The sequence below is a fragment of the Carassius gibelio genome, chromosome B23 (assembly GCF_023724105.1).
Source record: "Carassius gibelio isolate Cgi1373 ecotype wild population from Czech Republic chromosome B23, carGib1.2-hapl.c, whole genome shotgun sequence".
Lineage (NCBI taxonomy): Eukaryota > Metazoa > Chordata > Actinopteri > Cypriniformes > Cyprinidae > Carassius > Carassius gibelio.
The window spans coordinates 18,102,973-18,116,375 of NC_068418.1; the positions used below are offsets into that span (position 1 = coordinate 18,102,973).

At 38.0% G+C, this 13,403-nt stretch overlaps 1 long non-coding RNA gene across 1 annotated transcript in view; it reads right to left on the reverse strand.

Moving 5' to 3' along the window:
• LOC128012001 (uncharacterized) overlaps nt 1–13,403 on the reverse strand; it is an 87,055-nt gene that overhangs the window by 590 nt on the left and 73,062 nt on the right. The gene's annotated exons all lie outside the window — the stretch shown is intronic.

The following is a 13,403-nucleotide window of genomic DNA, read 5'->3' on the forward strand; positions in this document are numbered from 1 at the left end:
ACGTGGCTTGCCGATGATAATTTACTTAGAATCAGTAATCCTAAAATCTGATTGAGGGAGGATTTTATTAGCCACTATGACCTTGGCCGGCGTGCATTAACCAAGGCCAGCACAACACTCATATTACATTGGGCAGTAAAGCCAAGCCAACTGTGACCACTTTCTTCTGATTTCTCTGTAAGCAAACATCCATGATGAGATGTCTGGTGATATATGTGGTTTGAACAGCAGAGCCTAACTGAGCGTGGATGAGAGAGCGAGATAAGCATTGTTTAACGCTATGAGATGAGCACACAGCAGAGTAATTCTTAGTCACTCTGTAACATAATTGTATCACTTTAATGTTTGTTTAAAGGAGAACTGTCTCATTTTCGTGCTACTAGTGACACCAACTGGAACTGCAAAAATAGCTTTAATTAATTAATGTTTCAAACAGGTTTCCAAAACACTTACCCTAAATGCTATTGGTCAAGCATAATGATAGCTCCGACTTAAACTCACATGATTGGTTAAAGCAGAATTGATATGTCAGCTGTTTGCGGATGTTAAAACAAAGAAAGCAATGTGTTAATAGGTGGATTACTTTTTTTCAGGAGACCTTTTTTTTAAATTAGAATAAAGTATTTTAACACTGAAAAGATTACCTTAACTTTAACAAGCCTAGTCTTGTAACTTGTAATCTTTTTCATTTGAACCATAATCAATTTAATAAACTGAGATTTTCATTACAGAGACAAAGCTGTTTCGTGGCTTTTAGTTCACGTTTTGTCCATATATATGCTAGTATACACCTACAAAATGACATACTGTAACACATTAAACAATTTGCAGACTTTCTCTAACAGAAAGACGCACCCAAAACATTGATGACTCATCCTGCACTGCACAGATTTTTATCCAATCAGATGCTATCTAATAAGAAAGCCCCTCCCTCTGTGACCAGCTAAAAAGTAGCAATTTGCAGTTTATTAGTGACGTAATAAAACCAGTTGGCTATCAAAAAGTAGGATGACGTTTTTATAAACCCCACCCACACTCTCTAATTCATATGTCAACATAAGCAAGTAAACTGCCCTTGACAAGAGATGTAATGGAGTCTTTAAGTTTAGCCACTCATGTGAAGAAAAGTTAATACACACACACACATAGGAAAAAACAAACACCCAAATGAGAGAATGTGGCAACCGGCAAAGTTTCCTAACCTTGAGAGCACGAGCAACCGAAAAAGTAATAATAATTCTAACCTGATCTTCCTACTTATTTTATATCTCCCCTCAGCAACCTAACTTCTACTCGGCAACAGTGCAGTTATTAATTCATGAGGCACTAATTAGTTCTTTGTTTAATTTTGTGTTAAACAGACTGACCGGAATGATAACGACTCGCGCTGTAGCGCTCTGGTCCCACGCCGCCCCTGTTTGCTACAACAAGGGAGCATCGTGCGACTAGCATGATGAACCCAATTCCCTTCTAAGTTGCACTTCATTAAGTCAAAATGTGACAAGGAGCTTAGAGGAGGAACTGGCAGATCTGATCGTACATAACAATGCAGGCCCCGTAAGTTTGGGATGAGGGGGAGCTGTGCATTCCAGCATCCATGTTGCTAATTTTCTATTTTTAACCCGTAGGGGCTGCCTTTCATTTTCCTTTAATTGTTTTTGTTGGGAGCTGCAGTGTCCTCTCTTTAAATTGCCGCTCCTATCAACTCCCCAGATCAAACCCCTGTGCAACATCTCCGGCGCAGAGTAAACAACAGGCTTGCCCTTTTGCATGAAGTGGCGCGGGCGGAATGTGCCGGTAAATAGGTGACTTTAATAACACGTTTGGCACGGCGCACACGCCAGCTCACGTCATACGCACGCCATGACAGGGTGTACGTTATAAAAGACCGCAAAGAAAACGTTGAATTTTATGTCTTTGGATCTCGAGAAACCTGCTGAGAAGAAAACAGAACAAAAGCTGGCCTGAAACTGCGAGGAATGTGTTTTTCAACCTCCCCATATTTCACATTCTTCACCAATGCGAAAAGAACACAAACATAATAGAGAGGCTAATCAAGTGCATGTTTGAGATTTACAATGATCAGCTGAGAGCATTTGCCAAGTTTTTTTTTCTCTTTCACACATGAGAAAGTGTGGTATTCCACATTCTTGCAAATATAAAAGACACACCTTTACCCCATCCGGGCAAAGTTATGTAACGTGATATAATGCATGTTGATCTCTTCATTCTGCCCAATTATGTGTCGTAGATCATTCTGGGTAAGTTTCTTTATAAAAGTACTCACATCTGTAAAAAAAATAAAATAAAAATAAAAATAATAATAATAATAATAATAATAATAAAATTAGCTTAGCAACATGCTAAAATCCAACTGAAGTTGAGTTTCTCCTCTGAAGGGCCATTTGTGCAGTGTGTAGAGTTGCTGGCAATGTTAGTCATACCAAAAAAGTCACTTATCAGGTTCCATGATAATTAAAGGTACAGGTTGTAGGACCTGGCACGAGAGGGCGTACTATCAAAACAATAACAATCGTGTGGTTTGATGACGCTAAGAAGGAGCATGGAATGATGGGATGTGTTGTCTTCTACCCAACCGCTGACGGCCATCAATCATATGGAAAGATAAATCATGGATTAAACGCGAGTTCAACGATTTGCGCGAGTAGATTACATACAAAGTCAATGCAAAGACGCGATTAAACGATGGATCAGACTCGTCCTCGCGCTGGTCTAGAGACGCGATGATCAAGTTTGCCGTATATGCCCCATAATATTAATCTTGTTGATAGTTATCATAGCATACATTTTCTTTAAAGATACAAATCAAAACAACTCAACTGTCGAGTAAAACACATCTCTTTCTAGTTGAAGTTTGTCGCGAAGCTACTTCCACATTTTTCCACGAAGGTAATCATGTGGTTTCTACGTCAGTAAAGGCGGTAACAAAGGGTAACTAACGTCTTTTCTTTTGATTTACAAGTAGTTGAAAACATTAGAGATATTGTTAGTAATCAGCTGGACAAAATATATAACACTAGCTTAGTGGTTTTTGGATATTTTACTGCAAATATATTACAAATTGTACCTTTAAGATGCTCCCAATGTAGTAGGCATTGAGGCAACTCAGGTTTTGTAATAGAGGTGGAAAAGTTTTGAAAAAGTTTCGATAAAATAGTTTTGTGCAATTAAAAATAGTACAGTTTCCAGTATTTGTATTCTTATGCCTAAAAACTGATTTAAACTTCTGCGTCAGACCTACACTGTAGTGTACACATAGACGCACTCCCTTATGCCGTAGCCTGACGTGCACCTCTCCAAAAATCTAACAGCGCGTCAATTCAACGCAGACCGTAATCACTGTGATTGGTCTACTAGTATCCCTCCCTCCGTATGTACTTGAGTTTTGTGTGTGATTATGTGCACTTTAATATATTTTAATGTTACACCTTCTTCTTCTTCGGCTTTTGTTGTGGTACTGCAGGTTACACCAGCAACATGCCCTTGGACACTATAGATGATTTGCAATCTGAAAATGCTAACATCAAACTTCAGTTGGGTCTCTGTTGCCTCTCTGTTGAGTTGCTGGTAATGTTGGCTGTTCTAAATTAGATATTTTAAAAGTTTCTATTATTACTAAAATGCTCCCTAACAAGGTAGTAGACAGTGATGCATCTCACTCTGAGGTCTGTTTTGATACAGACCTCCGATATCACGTAACTTTAATGTGAGAAAAAACAAGGTTATATATATCAGATTTACCTTGTTTGCCTCTAAACAAATCAACTGAGTTGCTTTACTGCCTAATGCCTATAAACAGCCACTTTCTAAAGGAGCATCCAAACCATCTCGGAACATCATAAGGAACTCTACAAAGCAGCCCACAAATAGCCCTCCAAATGGGTTACTCAAATTTAGTTTGACAATATAACATTTAAAAGTACAAATGGGATAAAACAATCCATTTTATTTGTATAGTTTTTTTTTGGGGGGGGGGGGTTATCATTTATTTAAATAATTAAATAGTTAATTTATAAACATTTGTCTGCCATTTTTGCATTGAGCTTGTCACAATGCATTATGGGATTGCCTTCTCTGCAAATAACACTGACTTAAAACAAGGCAGCATAATTAAGTTACCTACCCTTTGCAACGCCTCACAATGCTGCCTCCGTAGGCAGCTCACTAGGTTTTTGAACAGAGCATAGATGAGATATTTACCCTCTCAAGGGTCTCCCCACTGGTTAAAGATACGATAAAAAAAACAGACTTGTAATTACACTGTATAATAGGCAAGATTGGCATTTTCAAAATCATTTTCATGTGGATGGAAATGACATTGCTCTGACTATTCTGTATTCACTGGTGCAGATAAATAAACAAGGCATGAAGAAAGAGAGAGAGAGTGAGCGAGGGAGAGAGAGGGGAAAAAACACGAAGAAAGAACGCAGAGTACAATGGCAAGCAGGTCAGTAATTAGAAAGTCTGTTTGCACAGTAATAATTTTAATATATTCATCAGGAAACAGGGCATGCTTCGCATGATAAAACGCCATCAAGGAAGATATCCCAGCACCCCCTTAACCTTTACTGAAGACTGACAGCAGATTGCCAAGGATCTCAAAGACAAACTAGCTCACCAATTATTGACACATACGACTGGGCTTCGTTTAGGGGGGAAATTATGCAGCGGACAGTTGACATGAAAACATGACATTTAGATGCTACCTTTCCCTTGCCGTCACAGTTACCCATCGTGGGTTAGTAAGTAACTCCATCAAGAGCGTGGTGTACTTTTTAACAAACCCACACGGAAGCAGCGACACCTGTTAAACCAACAGAAAGTGATGAGCGCCGCACTTCTCTAAGCACTGGAAACAGCAAAACGGTCATGTACATGACAAGAAGCGTAGAAGGGAAGCAGTAACCTTGTTTGTTATTGTGACTGGAGATGATACTATGGAAATGATTGCAAATTGTTTAAAGTAACCCTGACACACACACATAAAAACTTGGCCTTATTAAGTCATTTCACAAACAGAAAAGCATCGAAAGGTGAAATCGGTCTCGCCATATGATCGTGCTCAGATCAAATCAGGCATGAAATATACTTCTATGCACACAAACCAGGAGAGCAAGTTCTGTTAATGTGCTTCTCACACCTTGAAGAAAACATCCATTAAAGATTTCTTCCACAGAACTTGATTTTCGTTAAACCCCCAGAGTCCGTGTGCATGACAAAACTCTTACATGACAGCTTCCTATCCTGAAAGCGAAGTTAGCTGCTCCCAGAGAATCCACAGAGGACTTGTAGGTTTAATAATTAAAAACAGGAACATACACATTCAAAGTAGCATACAAAGCAGCTTGAGATAACAATCCTCTGTCCTCTTAGTTAGGATTTATGGCCGATCCATTGTTTCCATTTCCTGGCTGTGTTTGTAACTTATAAAATTAGAAACTCGCCAACCCTTTCTGGTGGACGCAGACTCGGCCCAAATAAAAGCTAATCACTAATTACATGATTCAGATGACATACTTTGGGAGCCATTAAAGCGAGCAGTCTTTCCTCCCTGGCTCAGACCTTTTCATTCTTTACGTACTCCCCTCTGAGTCGCTATTCAACGCCTGTGGCACAATGAAAAATCGAACATTTACTTAATAGCGCTGCTTATGCGGAGCTGACAGAGGCGAGAAGGCCCCCCTTTTTGCTGTCACTTCTCAATGCTATTCTCCGCTGCCTGCTGGAGAGAAGGACACTGGGCCGAGGGGCAGCTACCTCTGCACCCCACCCTGCCCTCCTGCCCTAATTTTTGTCGTCCATCTCTTTGAAATCCAGCGCTCACGTGGGAGCGAAGAATGGTGAGTGATGTGCAACAAGTGCAGGCACCATGGAAACCACTATTTTCCTCTTAAAATATTCCTTTCTGGCCCTTTTGAGGAGCTGTCACAGTGCAAAGCGAGCATCACACGACCCCGGGCCCAGCCGTGACAAAGCCTATTTTCTGCCTCGTACTTGATTGATTAAAGAACTTTTTAGCAAAACCATGTAACGAGACAAAAAAAGTGACACATGGAAGAAAGGGCCGGGGGTGTGCTTCTATCACACTGTTTCCCCGGTAATATGACAAAAAAGAGAAGGGGGTCGGGTGGGGGAGCCGAGGTCAGCGAGAGCATGAAAACCGACCACTTTTGCGATAAAGAGGATCGGGAGAAAAGGCAAAGACGGGACGGGAAGTGAGCTCATCTCGTGACCAACATGAAATCAAAACTGACCGTATGTACTTCTAAATACAGGCTTTAAATACTGGCCTTTAGTCTTCGCTATTTATTACACAATTTTAAAGAAAATAAAAAAGAAACTGGGACCCATTGAAAAATTTACAATAATGAGAGAATATATAGTATTTATTAGAGTTATTATAGTTAACTAAAAGTAAAACTAAAACCATATAAAGTAATTTTGTTACTTGAAATAAATGTTAATTAAAAAAAATAAATTAAAAAAAAATATTTTATTACAGATAGTTTCCGAGGAACTTTTTTCAACTTTAAAACACACACACACACACACACACACACACAAAACGTAAATAAATACTGTATATTTTCTATATATTGACATGATTAAAAATGACAAAAATGACTAATAAAAAAAACGTAAAATAAAATGAAACCAGAAAACACAAAAATAATTTCAAAACATGCAATAAAAATTCATATATAATGACATATTATAATGATATTAAAATAAATATTTTTTATCTCTTAATAATACTGGAAAACTGTCTCTGTGTGAATAAATAAAAAAAATTGTGTGTGTATATTTAAACAAACATACTAAATATACAAAGTACAAACATATATAATTGTGCAAACAAAAACTTTTCTTTTGGAAGCAATTAATCGCGATTAATCATTTGTCAGCACTAATTTATTAATTTGTTTAATCAGAATTCACAGGCCAGTCAGAATGGTGTAGTTCACTCACATACCAGCAGGGGCTGACGAACTAAACCACTTCCACCAAACACTTCCATCCTGATATGGAGCGCTGAAATTAATTCCCAATAGACAAAATATCCTTTTACACTCAAAAATACATAAGTGGGAAAAAGGGTAGCACACCGAATTTCATGTTGACTTTAATACGATTTTTAATCTCGCCAAGAGCAATTTGTTATAATTACACCTCGACAGTTCATACAGTACATCAGCCGCTTACAGAACTTTTTATAAATTTTCACCCAGAACCTCTCTGGTACATTCGATTAGCCATGCTACCCACCTTCACTCCGTAATTCATGATCGCTACTTCACCGCTATCAATGCCAGCACATATAATCTCCACTAATTCCCAGCTTTGGTTAGAGAAATGCTTTTTGCATTAACTTTCATCTACACATCTGTATAACCTGCTCGTGTGACTTAAGTAAAGCGAGAGATCAATATGCTACACGAAGCACATTTCATGTATCTTGTTGGCCTAAGTGACAGGCCATTTAATATGAAGTGAGGCGGATGCAACAGGCTAGATCTGCACCAGAGTCGGGCCGCAACATTTATTTATCTCCAGAGACAAGTCAATACAACCAGTTCATCAGCACCCGATGGCTTTCATCCACTCACACATTTCTTTTGTGGATCATTACGGTTTGAAAAACAACAAAAGGTGGGGAAAGAATGAAAATGTTTACGCTGAAAACATCTTGGGTTGTAAATGGTCTTTATTAGCCAGTATGAAACAGACATGCACATGTAATGTTTCATCCCAGCTGCCTTTATTCAGATGAAAAAGGGGATATTTACCAAGCGTGTGTGTGGGAGGGGGTGTGCTTTGGCATCATGAGTCTTGGCAGGAGAAAATTAGTATTCCAGATCTGGCCAATCTGGGCTCAAAAAAGAGCCTTAGCAAATCCCCACGGTGGAGGTGTCAGCCGCAAAATGACAAAAATCTGCTCCTTGACAGGGAGTCATTTATATTTTAGCTCCGTTCCATTATCTTAACGAATCCATCATCAGCCAATGCAATATTAACAGCAGAAAATCAACTCATTAGATCCAGGGGGATTTAATCAAGATTGCAATCATGTATGCGGTTCCTGGAGAGTGTGATTTTTTCTCTTTTTTTCTTTTTGGTCCTTTCCACATAATTGGCGCATCTCAGATCTTAATAAATTATTCCCTGTCTCAGACTGATGCCATTTTTCCCTCCCTCTCACGCCAGGCTCACTCCGGCTCTGACTATAATATTTACAATAAACATTATTATGTCATGGGCACACTGTTTAAATGGCCTTTAGCTAACTCTGAGAGGTAATTGGCTTTTCCATTTCTCTCTCGTTTTCTTCTTAATTGCCAGATGATATTGCTAACTGTCTCCCAAGGAAAGAGGAAAGCGTTCTGGTGGGGCTGCGCTCTTTTGCCTTTGAAAGTCTTCTGCTTAAGATAGTGAGCGACTCTTTGAATTGTTAATAAACACAAATATTAGAATGTCAGGTCATGACAAACACCAGCACCAGAAAAGCTTAGTGGTTTAAAGATGGACTAAGCAACTTTTTATCTATTTGTTTTTTTTGTTTCACTGACTGATTCAGCAGAACTCTGACTTCATACTGACAGCTCTCAGATGCAACAATCAAAAAAAAAAATTCATTTACCAATAACGCATCAGAAATATTATATTCGCACTTGAATTTGTAATTCATTAATGAATATCATACAATAGAAAGGTTATAGAGATAAAGGTATAAAGATAAAGAGATAAAGATAGAGAAGTATCAAAGTCTTACTTGGTAGACAACTCATATAAAGTAAACAATGGTATCATAAACTGTGCTTCTTTAGCTCAAATCATACAATGTTAATAGCTAATGCTTCAATATAAAAGAAAATTGGATATAATAGTATTATAAAGTGGGACTTCCTCTGCAATGTTTATAACCATATTGCAATGTTTTAAATTCATTTTTATATATGTGGTTAATGAATAGAAGCCCACTTATGCTTCAGAGTAAAGAAAACATTTTCTTTAATTGTAAGAAAAAGCCTAAAATGTCTCCATTTATCACAGTTATGAAAAATAGTCTTAAAGACAATACTAAAAGCTAAGTCACATGACCTCATTACTTTGCATGTAAGTGGTGTCAAGTTATCATCTTGATAATTTTTTAAATGTAAAAATGTTTGAAAAACATTGATGAAATAATACATTTATTTCATTATATTACGTACGGTAATAAACAATGTCTCCCATTTGTTTATAAATACAAACACATACTGTATATATGCATATATATATATATATATATATATATATATATATATATATATATATATATATATATATATATATGTGTATGTATGTATGTATGTATGTTAAAAGTAGAAGCCCATTTCTGCTGCAAAGTAAATAAGACAATTATAAGACAAAGTTTAATGAAACAAACATTGTGTGATAAACAGCCAACAAATGTCTCAATTATGGTATATAGAGTCACAGTTATGAAAAACAGTTGCAGTTACAATTACTGAAGCAGCAATTACCTTTGCAAATAGAAATGAAAAGTACTATTCACCACTACTTACAGTACCATATTATATGAAACAGGACACCATATTATTTGAGTGAAGTACCAGTGAAGTACCATTTCATTGAATAAATGATCAAAACAAACAATATAGACAAACCCAAGTTAAATAGGAGTCCTGTAACGTGCCCGGGCCTGGCCTGTTTCCATGGCTACAACAGCCAACAGACACAAATATGGAAGAGTTCACATAAAAAGAGTCAGAGGAAGGAAATACATGGATCACTCAACAAGAATATCAAACAAAGTTCATCCCCAAGACTTTGACAAAATCTACCTCTACGCATGGTAAATATTTGGCAATTCGCACATTCATTGAGTCAAATTGTTTCCCACAGGCCTCGCTCCACCTCCTGCCAGCAGCGCTATCCTGCCCAGATTAACACACAACATGTCCTACAAGATCCAAAAGTACAAAAACTTGGGAAGAGCCTTCTAATCTGCCTATGGAACAAAGCCTTTTTGTACAAGCCTTACCCTGACCTTGTCACTACCAGTTAAACTCACTGTCTATTCTGCAATATAAAGCCCTGGTCATCTCGCTGTGCCTCCTCCCGCTTCCTGTGGCCGCCCTCTGCCTGTAAAGAGCAGCACAGAAAGACCGGCTAATCCCCGTGTCACTCCGAGATGGTCAGCGCTAAATCCTTCTCCTCAGTAAACCAATCTCAGTGTTTTTTATCTAGATTTATTAGATTATAAGCCCTTCCTGGCTCTGCCTGAGTCAGTGCGACACATACTAATCCTAATCGGAATAGACAAGTATTAGCCCAGTTCAAGGGGAGCTAAACTGTGACGGCGTCCAGCTCGCTGTGACAAGAGCCAATCACTTTTTACATGCAGAAAATAATGTTTCCATGATTATTACATGATGTTATTTGTTTATAAGGCCTTATGCATTTAAAGAAATTTGCTAAAATCCTATCATCCAATAAGCAGAGTTGCCCTATAACGTGATCAGGGTTAAACGCCTCCCTGGTTGCCAGAGTTAAAAATAAAGTCTAATTCTAAGATACTTTTTCAAGCTGTTTAGTTGTTTGCATGTCTGCACATAGGAAAGACTAGGAAAAGAGGAAAATCAGTTTAATCTATCTAAATTGGGCCTTTTAGGGTGAATTTAATCTCAGCTTGCCACAATTTGTGATAAACGAAGCTGCATTAGTTAATGTGAGCTGGCAGTGATTAAGACCTACTGGAATGGGTCCATATGAGGACAGGACTGACTGGATCCAGTGGTGTCTCACTCCAACATTGCTGCTGCCAGTGCTATCAGGGCAAAAAATGCGGGTGCTGAAATACTACCTTAAAATCTTCACACTCATGTAAACTTATTCAAATCTTAGTCTTTGCTTAAAACAAAAATTAAAACGAGTTCCTGGGCTAAATATATATATATATATATATATAGCTCCCAGTGCCCTTGTCTAAAATAGAAAGTAAGAGAAAGAAAGCACACATATGCATTCTGCACTTCAGCGCATGGTAACAGATTTGTCTGTCCATGTCTGTTTGTGTGCAACAACAACAGCATCCAACACACTGCAGCCTGACCGCATGTAGCCGCTGGCTGACAGGAAGAGGTGAGGGAGATGTGACAGCAGTGTCTGCTCCCTGTACATGTTAGCATGGCCCTGAAAGCGAGAGCCTTCTCTTGAGTCCTCCCCTCTGGGCCGGAATGGGACCCTGCATATCACTTCCCATTCCCCATCACCACTTCAACCAGTTCAGATCACCCCTGCTGATGAAAAACTATCTGCAGCTGAACAAAGCTGCTCTGCACATATCCCAGCTTTATTAAGTGAATCTAGTTTGTTGGAGTTGGAGTAGTTTTAAGCACATATAGTACCATCTTTGGCCAGGCTGTGACATCAACTAGACCAGTTCAAACCAGCTAAGCACAGCAAATCAGCTTAGATGTACACATATGAACCACATGTTCATATCCCAGTGTATCTTTGTCTATGTTCACATGCCAAGTGTTTGAAATCGACAACGGTGTTTACTAACAGGTGTGACCTGTGAACAGAAAGAATAACAAAGTCAAGCTCCTTTTCTAAGTAAACTAAAGTATAACTAAAGTAAATATCAAAGATATATAAAGATTATGACACAACCTTATTTAACAAACTTGCCCCAAACATGACACAAGTTAATCCATCAAATTCATCCTGATGAATCGCTGTTGGAAAGAATTAAATAATTAAATATGTTACCACTTATTTTTAGAATTGTAATTTAATATAGTTATGGCCGATTAGTGGAAAAATACTGTGCCGTCATTAAAAAGCCAGTGTAAACACACCTATTAATTACTGTAATTATCACTAGAGACATTAGTTCATTATATATATATATATATATATATATATATATATATATATATTCTTTGAAGTTTTTAAAGAATCATTATTGAGAGTTGGAACCGTTAAGAAAACAGAATTGTTTATTTCTTTATCCCAAGTTCCTATTTCAGGGAGTGTGCGAGTTCTATGCAGTTGACTCTTTTTCAAAACTGTACTGTATGTGAACAGAAGCGTATTTAGAGCTCCAAACAGTATATGTGTGAACAGCCATAAAGAACCAGGACTCCCTGTTGTTTACAATGAATTCTCCTTCACAAACATACAGGCGTTAGGAAGGGTAACCCATGCTCTACTCAACACCCATGAATGTGCCTGGCATAGACTATTTATTTCCAAATCGAGACCTCGTCAGCTCTGTGAGAAAATCCATGTCTGTCCCGACTGCAGTTTTGTCTCTTTTATGTAAGTAGGAGATCTTTCAACTCGGTTTACCTTATACGTGCTGGTATATGCAGGAAAGGTGCCCATGTAGGGTCAGTGACTCTTCTCCGAACGTCCCTCTGAATCAACACTGCCTGTCTAAGGCCATTTGTTTTGCTCTGTACCCTCTCTTTCTTTCTTTCTCTCTGGATGGAAAATATGGCATGCTCTTCAGAGTGGAATGTAGTGCTGAATTGCACGTCTGAGGAGGCTTGATAAAATGCCCACAAGTAACACAACCCTTGGTGGCACTTTGAGAATCAGCAGTAGTTGGTAAGAGATTTGGCTGAGTTTACGCATATTTTCAGCACTCAGCCATATCTACTGACAACAAAAATCAATCTGGTAACAAAAAAGCCATCAGTTTAGTTGACCGTGGTAAGGTTAAGCACTAAAACATTAACAAAAAGCATCAAAAGCTTGACGAAAACTTTAGACATTGTCTGAGTAGAGTAACACCATTTGTATGATACCTATTTTAGAAAACAGCTGCAATGGGGCATTTTCAAGATGGCTGCCACATATCTCAAATCAGATAGATTTGCAGTGGTCCTCACTACATTTTATTCCAACAATTTAGACAGGAAGAGACTGTATGGCATAGAAAGTGTTTTACATGGGGGCAGGATCATCGACAATAAACATTTATAAAATGTGACAAAACTGTTATGCAGGTTGCCTAAAAATACTATGCAGAACAACTGTTTTCGGCATTGATACCAAATCATGCATATTAGAATGATAAGAGTAATAAGTGTTGAAAATTCAGCTTTGCAATAACAGGAATAAATTACATTTTAAAGTATATTATAATAGATAACAGTTATTTAAAGTGCAGTAATATCTCACAATATTTTACTATGTTTTTAAACAAACAAAGACACAGTTATAGCAGTGTTGTCTTACATACGAAGTTAACTTCCTATTTAATGCCTCAAAAGAAAACTCGGATCATCTTACAAAGTTCTGATGCCACTAATCTGGCAAACATCAGCAAATCCAGAGATTAGCCCTTCCTCAGAAGTGCTCACTGT